The sequence below is a fragment of the Alosa sapidissima genome, chromosome 14 (genome assembly GCF_018492685.1).
Source record: "Alosa sapidissima isolate fAloSap1 chromosome 14, fAloSap1.pri, whole genome shotgun sequence".
Classification (NCBI taxonomy): domain Eukaryota; kingdom Metazoa; phylum Chordata; class Actinopteri; order Clupeiformes; family Clupeidae; genus Alosa; species Alosa sapidissima.
The window spans coordinates 1112501-1125180 of record NC_055970.1 but is presented as its reverse complement, the minus strand read 5'-3'; the positions used below and the strand labels follow the sequence as shown (position 1 = coordinate 1125180).

Below are 12680 nucleotides of genomic sequence, written 5' to 3'. Positions count from 1 at the left end.
CTATATCAGAACACCTGACATACAATCTAAATAGTTCACAAGAAGCCTCATTTCTACCTCATTGCTACCTTTCATTTGAGACCAGGATTATGCTTCTACACAAAGGGGTTCATGTGCAGAAAGCATTTGATTGTCAGTATGCATTTTGGATAACAAAAAGTCCTATGGGGAGTTTCCATAGGCATTTTACAAAACGCATGAGCGTACCTTGGCAAATAATAGTCTAAAGCACTCATATTTTCATTCTATATTTATGTACTTCACAAGACCTGGTGCTAGGGCTCAGTTGTGTTTCTAAGGGATATCAAGTGACCTAGAGGGCTAAAATGTGGTCAGTTCAGAGATGCTTGTAATTCCTTCGAAACTAGAGGTTCTCAGCTTTCTATAGAGGTCCAACATTTGATGGTAGGCCCCAGAAGATGTGGGAACAATCCCCTTGTAAATAGGCACAATGCAATTTCAGGCAAAAATGTGAAATTATTTTTGAGATTTAAAGAGTTAAATGCCTTTTCCTTTTCCTTCATAAGACCTAAGCAGATGTACTTATGACAGAATACTTTCCTTCATAAGACCTAAGCAGATGTACTTATGACAAAATACTTTCCTTCATAAGACCTAAGCAGATGTACTTATGACAAAATACTTTCCTTCATAAGACCTAAGCAGATGTACTGTACTTATGACAAAATACTTTCCTTCATAAGACCTAAGCAGATGTACTTATGACAAAATACTTTCCTTCATAAGACCTAAGCAGATGTTCTTATGACAAAATACTTTCCTTCATAAGACCTAAGCAGATGTTCTTATGACACAATACTTTCCTTCATAAGACCTAAGCAGATGTTCTTATGACAAAATATGGGCTGTTCTCTTCAGTTGGTTTCAAGGTTATACAGTCTTTATTTCATAAACGCTTCTTTTAAGCAAATTATAACATTAAGTCCATGAGGCATCACAAAAAAACAGCAATACGATCAGGCTTGGAATTTCACCATTTTAGGGGCAAGGCCACTTGGCCTTCAGTTGGGCATATTTGGTGGGGGGCACAAAGGCCACATGTCAGGGCACCAAGGCCAAAGTTAACTATACAGTATAGCATATAAAAATGATCAAAGTTGTATTTAGCCTATTCACTGCAGTAGACCTGCATCACTGTATGAAACATTACAAAAACATTAAACATGACATATTACATAGAACTGTAAATCATCTGATCATCTAACAATTACAGATATCTAGGCTATATATAACATTTATTTTATATTTGGCCTGCTATGAAATCATGTATTAAACAATTTAAGCACAGCTCAGCTTTAAGAAACTCAAATAGCCTAGATGCATGCTTAGCATGTGATCATTAAGGCTACTTTCACAAACTCTTAGCAGCTGTCCTCTGATTTACCAATATCTAGGCGATATTTGTAACATCTATTTTGTATTTGGCCCGTTATGAAATCATGTGGAACAATTTAAACACATTGTAAAACTTAAAGCCCAAATCTGGAGACATCCATGCATGTCGAAATTTACTGCAAATTCAAAACTGGATTACTCCGGAACGGCTAACTGTACAGGGGACTGCTTTACACCTTTGTGTTCGGTAAGGTCTGCTGTTTATTCTGATATATGGTTTGTCATGTGTTAAAAGAAGGGTTCGTGAAGTATTCCAGCGAGATGAATGGGTAGGGAGATCATGGACGCAAAACCTTCAGTAGAGTGTATGATTAAATTGAATTATATTATTTACTTTTCTCGCGAACCGTTCAACACAGCAATAATCGGCTAACATCGTTTAAAAGCTGAGAAAAAGCTTTCATGTGATACTTGTGATGTCTGTGTGAGGAGTAGGCTACTTCGCGAGTAGTTCAACTGAGAAGAATGGGTGAATTTGGACGCACTTTCTTTCTTGCGCTGTCACTTTCCACTGCGTAAAAGACTAAATTAATTTGCGCTGTGAATGCTAAAATTATTTTGACAGGCCACAGGCTAAATAAAAATCGCTATTAGTAGGACGCAAAGCAGAATATTGAAAGAAGGGGGCACCAAGGCCATCGTGGCCTGTAAACCTCTGATTTTCAAAGGGGCATCACGGCCAATGCAAGGGGCTACTACGGCTGTGGCCGCCGTGAAATTCCTACCCTGAATACGATCTTCCTGAGACAGGGTTTTGTCAAAGGTAAGGTAATGTGATTCCCCTAATTGCTCCTCCTTGCCAGACAATTTCCTGTTAAGTGTTTAGCCCTGGCCTTAGAACCTTCTGCTGCATTTAAACAAGAGTGGCCATACAAACAATGTCACTGAGTTTTTTTTGGTTTTGTTTTGTTTTATTTGTTTTAAGCAGGATGTACCGCTGACAAGAATGGACGTGCTTAAAAAAAAATTGCTTCAGCAAGTCTTATTTACATCAGGCCTCCCGTCACCTCAGACAAACCTGACCTTAAAGTTTCAGCCTCTCGGTCGAGTCTGAAAGCGTGCATTATGTATGAGTGGTAAGTTCCCTCCGCAGTGATGAAGCACCCATTAAATTGAACACTCTGACCTTACAAAGGAAAACTGTCAAAAACTTTGTCAAATCTCCAAGGTATCCAACCCCAAAAATCATGGGATCAATCGAGCTGACTCGAGCGTTTTGCGTCCGCTCCACTCCACCGTGGCCGTGTCACCGTGTGATAATTTGGCCATCTATCATCGTGACGAGCCTGAGTATTGGCTGCTGGTGACAGACGCTGAGAAATGGGAGCCGGCTAAGACAGACTTCACAGACCCACTAGATCAGCAGTCTCTGGCTAGGACACAGGCCCAGGCAAGCTGCTCCAAATCCATTCAGCTCGAGCACCGCTGGCTCGGAGGACTCTCTCCAGAAGGGGGGGGCAAAATAAGGAGGGATACATTTTATGTGCAGAAGTGTCACTGGGCTGTCTGTTCCAACTTGACCACAAACCCTTTGCCACATGCACAGAGATGTGTATGAGTAGGGTTGTGTGTGTGTGTGTGTGTGTTTGAAAGTGTAGGGAGAGACAGAGAGAAATAATGTGTATCAATGCGTGTCTATCTGTGTTTATATGTGTTTGTATGTGTCTATCTGTGTTTGTACATTATGTTTCAGAATGTGTGTGCTTGTATGGTCCTATTGAGTGTACGCATAATGTATGCTATTAAACAGACAAAATGTCCGTTCTACACCACATTTGAAGGGCATATGAAGTCTTTAGAAGACAGAGCTATATATCAGAACTAGGCTTGAATAGAACATCTATTTCTTTAGATGAACAAAGGATTTGTCTGCCGTCCTTGCAACTCCAGTAGCATGACAGACGACTTTGTATCAAAGAGATGGAGTATACCGTTTTCACTGTTGCAACAAAGTGACAGAAAACGTATTATTAAATAGCTTTGTTTTCAAATGTTTCTGTGATTTATGTTTACTTTCAGTAAGCCCAAGACAACTGTCCTTAATCAGCCAACTGTAACGGCATAATTGCAACATCAGCTTTACAGCATGAAACCCTAATTCATGATATATAATTCATTTCTACTAATCCTGTTATTTCACCATTGAACAGCTCTAGTTGTTGCTTTGGTCTGTGTTTTTTTGTTAAGGAAATAACAGAGCCTTAGATCTCAGGACCTGTCAAATGCTGTCATCACGGAAGCAGAGATGACACTGGGGATGTTTACCACACAGTGCAACAGTGAACATTAAACTGACAAACAGTCACATCAGCCCAAGCACCGTCAGTGCTCTGCCTCTTATCAGACATGAGATGCTTAAGATTCAAGACATCTTTGGAGCCATTTTCTCCAAGCATGCTGGGAGAAAGGCTGGGTGCATTTCAGTTTACTGTGTTTACTTACTGTTCATTTGAGTAGTTTTATATATATATATATATATATATATATATACCGTATATACCGGTACTTTAAATGATGTACCCCAGGACAGTTGAATATAAATGAGATTCCGACTGTAAAGAGTAAGACCTTCCCGAACCAGAAACTGTAGTTTGACAGAGAAGAATGAACGGCTTTAGCAGCACGTACCACCACTTACAATACAAGGCTTATCTCGTGCGACATGACGGACTACAAGCCAGCGGCTTACAGTCTGTGGAAGATCATCAAAGAGGCTAAGTAGCACTATTGGGACAGAGTGGAAGCCGATTTCAATGAGGAAGACCCTGTTCACGTGTGGAAGGGACTTCGAACCATCGCAGGCTTTGAAGGCAAGGCCCCTATTCAGTGACGAGAGTGGGTAACTCCGATGAGTTAAATGTTTCTTATGCACACTATGATGTAAAGACACAGATGATAGGGCCCTGATCAAAGCAGCAGCTGGGAAGGCTGATGTTAGTGGGGAAGCCCCACTCTGTCTCTGAGATTGATGTAGATAGATAGATAGATACTTTATTGTTCCCCAAGGGGAAATTCAAAGGTCTCAGTAGCATACAGACATCACACACAACATGCACTTACAGCAGAAATGGTAAATATAAGTATAAACATATAACTAAACTCCACTGTACAATAGAGACAGTAGGAGATAAGAAAAACTAACAAAATAAATACTAAATATACTATATAAATTAAATTTAAAAAAATCCACAGTGTGCTTGAGGGTGAACGCGGCGGCGCGCCTGGTCTACAACCCAAAGGGCACATGTTACCCCCGCTGCTCATCCAGCTACACTGGCTACCTATGGCGGCCCGCATCAAATTCAAGTCTCTAACGCTTGCCTACAAAGTAGTCTCCGGTTCTGCTCCCACCTACTTGAATGCCCTCATACAGACTTACACTACCTCCAGACCGCTGCGCTCCTCTGACGAACGACGTCTAGCTCTACCACCGGTACGCTCAAGCCAATCCAAACTTTTCTCATCTGTTGTTCCTCGTTGGTGGAACACACTGCCAGTTCCTACAAGGGCAGGGACATCCTTTTCCACTTTCAAAAAACTCCTGAAGACCCAGCTCTTTAGAGAACATCTACTCTCATAGCAACACTTACAACAAGTCTTACTGATCCTAGCACTCACCAGCCGTTAAACTGACAAGTAACTGTTAAAAACAGCACTCACCGACGCACTTATTCTTACTGTACTCTAATGTGTTTTTTTTAAACTGTCCTAAAATTGTGAGAATTGTTCTAAAACTTACTGTTTACCATGTTGTTAGTCGCTTTGGTTAAAAAAGCGTCAGCCAAATGTAATGTAATGTAATGATCAAGCATGTGACGCTTGCAGTGACAGGGCCGGGACTGGCCTGTACTTCTGTGTGCATGGTAAGGTGCTCAAGAGAGTGAGTGTTGTGGTGAAGGTGCAAAAAGTAGTCCAACAGTGCAACAGTGCAAGAATAAGGTCTAGAGACCAGCATAAATAATATGGACAAATAGGAGAGTAAAGTATAATGTAGACAAGGTAATATAAAAAACTATGTCAGTGCAAGAACAGGTTGAGGTAATAGGGTTACAGCCAGTCAGTATTGAAGCAGAAGCCATTGGTCACGTGTGCTAATTTAGCATGAAAAACAGTGTAGCAGTAAAACAGTAGTAAAAACATTAGGCTGTAGGGGTGTGAATCTCTCATGTAAAAGACTCATACAAGATACAAGAATACAAGAAAAGATACATGTTCATAAAAAAACGATTCAGTACGATTCGATGCGATTCGATGCAGTTGAAGAATGGAAAGCATTCTGAAAGATTTTTTATCATTTGCTTAAGGTGCACATTCATTTTATATTATCAATTATCATGGTCACGTCAAATTAGGTAAAAACAAATGTGTGAATATGATTATCTAAACTGAGGTTTGTATCATATGCTGTATTGAAATGAAAAAAAAGAATAGTCTACATTTCAGTCAAACACAGCAGCCAAATACAACATAAAAATACATTTTTATAGACTTTATAGATTTTATAGTTATATCTGATTGTTTTCAAGGAGCTGTAGCCTATTGTTGCCTGTTGTGTGTCTCTGTGTGTGTGTCTGTGTCTCTGTGTGTGTCTTTGTGTATCTCTGTGTGTGTCTGTGTGTGTGTGTGTCTGTGTGTCTCTGTGTGTCTGTGTGTGTGTCTCTGTGTGTCTGTGTCTCTGTGTGTGTGTGTGTGTGTCTGTGTCTCTGTGTGTGTCTGTGTGTCTCTGTGTGTGTCTTTCTGTGTGTCTCTGTGTGTGTCTGTGTCTCTGTGTGTGTCTGTGCGTGTCTGTGCATCTGTATGCATGAAACTTTCATGTGCTCACCTGAAAGTTTCATGTGCGCACATGAAAGTTTCATGTGAGTACATGAAAGTTTTGTGTGCGCACGCAAAACTTTTTCACATGAAACTTTCATGTGAGCACATGAAACTAAACTTTAGATTTTTTTTTGCTCATGTCCCCTCAGGGGCTCCGTAAAATTTCCATGTGATTTTCTCCCAAAAAAACGTGATCTCACAGGGGTAAATGGCAAATATGAACCATAAATGATGTCTGTATCATTGAGCTAAAGTAAACATCTGTTAAGTATCTTTACATCATTTTGTATGGCCTTAAAACCTAATAATGTGGTGAGTCCACCAGATCCGAGAACAGAATCGGGTTAAACAACATTTAATGGACTTGTATTACGGCACTTACACCCTTTGTACCCCCCCCCTCTCACTATTAGATCTTGCCATTCTTCATCATATACTGTATAAAGTAAATGGTTGATGATCCCTCAGGACACCACTGCACAGGAACAAGTTGAGAAACTTACAACATTTTAGTAGCTCTATGTATGTGACCAATAAAAATCCTTTAAAAGTAATTGTAAAGGCCCCCTATGCAACATTTTCAATTTAATAAAATAGTTTAGAAATAATTGTGATGTTAAATGACCTGATGTGGCTAGAATGGCGGCTTTCCCTGACTCCCCCTAATGTTTCCTAGTGGAAAACCAGCTTTGCAAGATCTGTGCTAGCGTCCCGGCAGTGTCAGAATCAGGAAGTCCTGTGAGAAGCGAGAAAGAGCGAGAAACACAAAATGCTTAAAATTCTCTGGAAATAAATCTGGAAATAATGCCTCCCTCAAGCACCAGTTAGCCATGCCGGCTAGCTCAAGCACCAGTTAGCCATAGCCATGCCGGCTAGCTATGAGATGGCTTCAATTTTTAGATGTTCATCATGGCAGAGCCAGGGAAAAGACCAAAAAGACAGAAATATGCAGCCCAATGCTGGAGAAGCTGAAATATGCAGCCCAATGCTGGAGAAGCTGATTATGCTTAGAGGACAGGCAAAGTGACAACTATGGAAAGAAATATATTATTATCATCCAACCCTTTCCTCCAAAAAGTGGTTTACAAGGCTCACAGTAAACATGCATTGCTGTCTTAACCATCAACACTAAAGTAGCTTGTCAAGGGGAGGCCAGCTCAGAGATTAACTCATCTGAAGTGAAGTGCTTACAGTGACACGAGAAGTGGAGAGGTTTTCCTCGAGAGAGGCTTGAAAGTCTGGAGAGCTCTATTACCTTGCCCTATTAAAGCACCTGGACCTGTCAATCACTCAGCGTTAAAGTCCGGAAGGCTGTGGGCCTGATGTGTCTAAGCCCTGTCCAACTCCTCTCAGCCGTAAATACACGGCCTTCTGCCTCAGAAAACAGCTTTCAGATGAGTCAGATGGGAAGGCCAAACATCAAGGGCATATGGTGCTCCATCGATACCAATACTGACAAATTAGTAATTTTAGTACTCATACATTGCATGCATACATTGAAGAGAAATTGTGAAAAAGATTCTGCCATTTGCATATTACAGTGTTTACTTTTCTATTACACAATCTACAGTGCAGGGAAGTGTGAGGGGTTTACTTTACAGGAAATACCCATAGTATGGAGGCAGAGTGAAATCGCTCTTAAGCAATGACCGTAACTATCACCAGCCAACACACATTCTACACATCCGGTAGCAATGACCGTAACTATCACCAGCCAACACACATTTTACACATCCGGTAGCGTCGAAGAGTCCCACTTCTTTCAGCGTTTCGCAGATCTGTCTGAACGTGCCGCATGTTTGTGTTGTAAGATTCAGCAGATCTGCCTGAACATGCTGCATGTTTGTGTTGTAAGATTCAGCAGATCTGCCTGAACATGCTGCATGTTTGTGTTGTAAGATTCAGCAGATCTGCCTGAACGTGCCGCAAGTTTGTGTTGTAAGATTCAGCAGATCTGCCTGAACGTGCTGCATGTTTGCGTTGTAAGATTCAGCAATTCAGCAGATCTGCCTGAACGTGCTGCATGTTTGTGTTGTAAGATTCAGCAGATCTGCCTAAACGTGCTGCATGTTTGTGTTGTAAGATTCAGCAGATCTGCCTGAACGTGCTGCATCTTTGCGTTGTAAGATTCAGCAATTCAGCAGATCTGCCTGAACATGCCGCATGTTTGTGTTGTAAGATTCAGCAGATCTGCCCGAACGTGCTGCATGTTTGTGTTGTAAGATTCAGCAGATCTGCCTGAACGTGCTGCATGTTTGTGTTGTAAGATTCAGCAGATCTGCCTGATTGTGCCGCATGTTTGTGTTGTAAGATTCAGCCAAATCTGTGCAGCGCTGCAAGGAGTGCTTGACAGTGCTTGAAAATGTGAGCACTGCACTGTCAACCACTTGTTTTGTGCAAAGCTGTAGCCTAATAGAAATCCAGCTTCAGACATGTTTTTGTTACTATGTCGATACCTGGTGATGCTGACCTATGAGTGTTCTCTTTCTGAGGACATTCAGTGCTTGATTGATGCTTTTTTCCCCCTTTGATTCGTTCTTTCTTTCTTTTCATTAAAAGAGGATATCAGTATCATATATGTATCATCTATAGTACACCTAGGCCTAATGGTAGCAGCAATTATGAGGAAGTCTGTCATTAGTAGCTGTTCTCGCAACCCCCATTTCATATCTATGTATCAGAATCAGCTTTGTGATGCTTGGAGGCAGTGCTTGTGTATCACTTCTGGCTGATACGATGATAAGATCGTATATAGTTTCCTGTATGCACTCAGTAATGTACTGTAAATTGGCATCTTGGCAAATCCCATTTGACAGTACAGAACTTTGGGTCATAGTCGAAGGCTATATGCCAAGCGCTCTAATGCTGAATCATGTTCACTGGCATTCTTAACTAATTTACTTTTTCTTGTTTCTTGTAATTTGGCAGAAATCGACATCATGACTAGTTGGACAAGAGAGGGCATTCTCGTTGTAAGGCACGATTAATTGATGTAGACTGGGAGAGCAAAATCCCTGATGAAAAAGCAATGAAACAGTCTAACATTTGGTAGTACAAGTCTGTTGTGTGTGGCTGTTTAACTGTGACACAACAGTCTGCCTTGATCGAGCGATAGTATGCTATGGCAATGTCTATCTCTGAGCATTTACCAAAGCACTTTGTCATTCATTTTTCAGGGCCATTTACCCAAGGCAATGAGAAATAGTCTTTTCTGATAGTGAGATATACTCAAGATGGACCAGATATTTATGTTTAACTGGACACCTAATAAGTTGATCAGGTGAAATGAAACAAAAAAGAACAACAGTTTCTATATCAATGCTCTAGGGGCTTTGAATGTCATTGCAACTGTAAATTGGAGTTGATTGGAAAGCTGACCATTGACAGAGGCAAACTAATGAGCGAACAAACTGCATATCTTCTCTCATTTAGTGAAACGGTGTAAATACAATGAATTCAGTGGTTCAATTATATGTTATCTGAAAAACTATCAATCTAGCAAGCACAGAATTAGAATCAACCAAAAGGTTTCAGGCTCAGCAACATTGGAATCAATTGTAAGCAATAAATATATGTATTTGGCTTAATGTGTGTGGCAACCAGGGTCTCAGTAAGATATGGTCTTTGAGGTGTCCTGCTATATGACAATAATGGACTTGACAGAGATAAGTTTGCAAAAGCCTTTGCTTCTTCCAACATTTTTGAATAACGTGAATAACCTCGGTGTCCATTATCCCTTACATATTCTTTATCATCCATACAAAATACACTGGGCTTTCTCATAACATACACACTGTATTGGATCCATATACAATACTGTTGAGACAGTTTGGTAACAAAAAATAAATAAAAATACTACCCTTAATAACATTCATTTCTTTCTGATTAAATTACATGTTTCATTGAATCCTAATTGCTTTTTGAGGAAACTTCATATGCACCACTGTACGGTTTGTTGAAGGAATTGTCAAACATTAATTCAATTCATTAAATGTTTTAAAATAAGAAAGGCCAACAAGCAACTTTGATTCATGGCGCCTCTTCTCTGAATTCAAAGTCGAGCTAAAATATTCAGCAAGTTATGGATAAGTGATGCGTTGAAGAGGAAACAAGATGAGAGTGTTGTGAACAAAAGAAGCAAAATAAGAAAGGCGCGACCAAAGTGGCAGTTCAGAGGCAGTGTGGAGGGCAGGGATTATCATAGTAATGCTGCCACTGATCCATCGCGTCTGATTGTACATATTAATCTCTTTAACTGTGTGAATTTGGGGCAGGATTCATGCAGTTCAAGCGAAGCTCTCTTTCTGAATAAAGCTCATTTGCCGTGACCCTGCCAGTCGCTCTCTCTTTTGCAGGTGCACCTGGTGGTGACCGTGGGCAGAATGAGAGGGAAAAAAGCAATGGTGCAACTAAAAGATTGCTACTTAAAATGTGCAATCAGCACTAATCTATCAAACAAAGCCATTTATCATGTTTAGACATCTCCTTGTTTGCATGTATGCTGTCATGATCCATTACTGGGTAGGTAATTTGTAACCGTGGTAATGGCTGTGACAGTGGAGGCCCACTGGCATAGATTAAGACTGATGACAGGTTGGTGCATGGGACATGACAGTCAGAACATGGAGGAGATGGAATCTGTAACCTTGCGCAACTGATAATAAATTATCTCTCACAAAATGTAATGATTGATTTGCTAGGATAATGGTTCCACCTGGAGAACAAGAATGCTATCTGCCTCTCTTTCTCTCCCTCCTTCCATCCCTCCTCTCTCTCTCTCTCTCTCCCTCCTTCCATCTCTCAGCTCTAAAGTGTATCTTGGAGCTGGCCTCACTGCGGGAGTTCTGTCCCTTCCCTGGGAGGAGGCCGTTCACCTCTGTCTTACAGTGACAGCCAGTGCTGTTGAGGACAGTCGTGTCGTCGGCTGCCCAACACCTGGCACATCCCAGGACTGTCAGTCGGCTCGGCTGCCCGCAGCGTATTCCTTCTCCGTCTGCCCCTGTCACATCCCAGCCACTGCCCTCTAAGTGGGCGCAGTGACAAGGTCTGATGTTTTTAAAGAAATAAAAAAACGGCAGAGATGATCGAATGGGATGGCATCTGACACGAGAGCGATGTTTATCTCTTGACTAATGGAGCCTGTCAGAGAACAGGTGAAAGACTGCCAGATGTTTTTAGTGCAGCTCCACTGCTTCCAACTCTCAGGTAACATCAATTGTTTACCACAACTGCTCTGGCCGCCCCTCTGCTGGCCACACATGCCCAGGCACAGTTCCCTTTCTGTCCTTCACATTGGGTTCAAGGTTCCCTGGGGTTACTATTTAAACATGCTTTTCTCACTTATCTCTTTTTCCCCTTATGGCTACGTGAAGTGGGATAAAACTCAAGGGATCTCAGGGTCTAGATGGTCTTGACACATATGTCACATATGTCAAGGGCCCTCTCTCCCCTAGGGGCCCTAGAATCAGGAATCAATGAAGGGGCCATTCCCAAACTGTTTCCGAAGTTGGAAGTATAGAATTGTCCAAAATCTCTTGGTTAATGTTGAAGCATTCAGAGTTCCTTTCACTGGAACTAAGGGGCCAAGCCCAGCTCGGGATGGCCACTTCCTGTTCCAACATGACTGTGCACCAGTGCACAAAGCAAGGTCCATAAAGACATGGATGACAGAGTTTGGTGTGGATGAACTTGACTAGCCTGATCAGAGTCCTGACCTCAACCCAGGAGAACACCTTTGGGAGGAATTAGAGCGCAGACTGAGAGCCAGTCTCCTCGTCCAACATCAGTGTGTGACCTCACAAATGCGCTTCTGGAAGAATGGTCAAAAATTCCTATAAACACCCTCCTAAACCTTGTGGAGCCTTTCCAGAAGAGTTGAAGCTGTTATAGCTGCAAAGAGTGGACTGACGTCATATTAAACCCTATGGATTAAAAATGGGATGTCACTTAAGTTCATATGCGCATCAAGGCAGGTGACCCAATACTTTTGGCAATTTAGTGTATGCTCTTGTGTTTTCCTGAGACAGTTCATTGTTTATGAATATGGCTTCAATATTGACACTATATTAGACTGTTAACAGAACCAAAGCATTGAGGAGAAACGTGACACTGTTATCTGCAGCCTCATTGTGTACCTGGGTGAGAAAGTGGAGGACCTTTTTGAAGATTGCCAGGTAAAGTATGATTACAGCTCACAATCAACTTAATGATTTACTTTCTGGAAATGACGTCATTATGAATGAGGAAATTCTGATTTGTCGCTCAATAGAATTGTCTTTTTTTTTGTAAATTGTATGCAGGAGGACTGCCGCAGTGATGCCAGGCAACATGTCCTCAAAATCCTGGTGGTTCATGGTGCAGAGGATCCAGCTGATGTGGCCATCGTTGTTGAAGGAAAGGAGATGATCGAAGGATGTGGATGCACCGCAAAAGCGTGCGCATTGCTTATG

At 41.4% G+C, this 12680-nt stretch overlaps 1 long non-coding RNA gene across 1 annotated transcript in view; it reads left to right on the top strand.

The window, feature by feature from the left end:
- Positions 1-12346: 12346 nt before the first annotated feature.
- Positions 12347-12680, top strand: part of LOC121681123 — an 891-nt gene continuing 557 nt past the window's right edge. Inside the window, exons 1-2 of the long non-coding RNA XR_006021993.1 lie at positions 12347-12404; positions 12531-12680. The exon at positions 12531-12680 is cut by the window's right edge and continues 557 nt beyond it. This is a non-coding gene — a long non-coding RNA (uncharacterized LOC121681123). The remainder of the gene's footprint in view (positions 12405-12530) is intronic.